General features: G+C 41.1%; 1 non-coding gene across 1 annotated transcript; it reads left to right on the forward strand.

The window, feature by feature from the left end:
• Positions 1–1,472: 1,472 nt before the first annotated feature.
• Positions 1,473–1,579, forward strand: LOC148871807 (small nucleolar RNA R71). Its single transcript, XR_016108620.1, has one exon. It is a non-coding gene; the product is annotated as a small nucleolar RNA R71 (small nucleolar RNA).
• Positions 1,580–1,956: the final 377 nt, after the last annotated feature.

The following is a 1,956-nucleotide window of genomic DNA, read 5'->3' on the forward strand; positions in this document are numbered from 1 at the left end:
CATCAGACATTTTAAAAATAATCTCCTCATCTTGTATCCCAAGGCTGAGTTGTCCTTGTTGGACATTAATCATTGCCTTCCCGGTAGCCATGAAAGGTTTCCCTAGGATGAGAGGGACATCCACATATTCTTGCATGTCCAATACAATGAAATCAACAAGAAAAATAAATTTGTCTACTTTAACCAGCACATCCTCAATGATCCCCCTAAGATGCTTTATGGGCCTATCTACCAATTGCAATGCAACTCTAGTGGGTTGGGGCTCACCCAATCCCAATTTTTTGAAAACCGAGTATGGCATTAAATTTATGCTAGCTCCCAAATCACATAAAGTTTTTTCAATTTTTAAACTGCCTATAGTGCAAGGGGTAGTGAAACTACTTGGATCTTTAAGCTTTTGAGGCAGCTTGTTAAGAAGGATTGCCGAGCATTCTTCATTTAGAGCAACCATAGCCACATCTCCCAATTTCCTTCTTTTAGCCAATAGTTCCTTCAAAAATTTTGCATAGTGGGGCATCTGGGCTAAAGCGTCAGCAAAAGGAATATTAATATGTAAACCTTTAAATATCTCAAGGAACTTACTAAATTCCTTTTCAAGGTTGTGTTGCTTCAGCCGATTAGGAAAGGGAACTTGTGGTTGTTGGTGCAATTCTTGTTGCGATTCAGATTGCTCTTTCTAGTTCCTGGTTTCAAGGGTTGCATCTGCCTTGGGTTCAGCCCTTGCTTTCTTCTCTACTTCTGGAAGCTCTTTACCACTTCTTAAAGTAATAGCTTGCACTTGTTCTCGTGGATTTACCTCTATATTGCTTGGTAATGTGCTAGGTATCCTTGTTGAGATCAATTGCACCAACTGCCCAACCTGATTTTCTAAGTTCTTTATTGAAGCCTCTTGGTTTTGAAACCTGGTTTCAGCACTGGCTATGAATTTTGTCATCAGCTCCTCTAAGTTAGATTTTTGTTAAGGCTGATGAAAATTTTGATGGAAAGGCTTTGGTGAATGTTGATTCTGCCATGATTGGTTCAGGTGTCCTTTCCATCCCGATTGAAAGGCATGAGGGTACTGGAATCTTTGCTGCCTTGGAGGGTTTTCGACAAAGTCAACATGTTCAATAGACTGCCTAAATTGATTGCCAACTTGGCATTCAGAACTGATGTGGCCTCCCCCACACAAATCACATGTCACGGGCTACACATGCATGGCAGCCATCTGCATCTCATCTAATTTCTTACTAAGGGCACCAAATTGAGCAGATAAAGCCGTGTATGAATCAACATTATGAATGCCATGCAACTTTCTTGCTTGTGTTCTTTCTAAATGCCAATGGTAATTATTTGCTGCCATTTCTTCTATGAGTGCATGGGCTACTTCAAGGGTCTTGTTATTGATGGAGCCCCCGGATGTTGCATCTAGGATGATCTTATTTGAATTAGTTAGACCACAGTAAAAGGTCTGTACTTGTAGCCATATCGGAAGGCCATGATGAGGAACCTTCCTCAGCAGCTCCTTATATCGTTCCCATGACTCATAGAGAGATTCTCCCTCTTGTTGGAAGAAAGTGATAATATCATTCCTCATTTTTGCAGTTTTCGAGGGAGGGAAATATTTAGAAAGAAAACGGCTAGCCATGTCTTCCCAAGTGGCAATAGACCCAGCTGGTAATGAGTTCAGCCAAGCCTTGGCCTTATCTTTCAAAGAAAATGGGAATAACCTCAACCTTATAGCATCGTCACTTACCCCATTATGTTTGAAAGTGTCGCAAATTTCCAAGAAATTGGCTATATGGGAATTTGGGTCTACGTGAGCCATATCACAGAATTGAACCATGTTTTGAATCATTTGAATTATGGCCAGCTTGATTTCAAAGTTGTTGGCAGCAATGGCCAGCCTTACAATGCTCGAAGCAGCTCCAGTTAGGGTGGGCTTTGCATAATCCATCATGGTTCTAGGTTCAGCTA

Source organism: Nelumbo lutea, chromosome 2 (assembly GCF_056320005.1).
Source record: "Nelumbo lutea isolate HS-2025 chromosome 2, American lotus-T2T, whole genome shotgun sequence".
Classification (NCBI taxonomy): Eukaryota; Viridiplantae; Streptophyta; class Magnoliopsida; order Proteales; family Nelumbonaceae; genus Nelumbo; species Nelumbo lutea.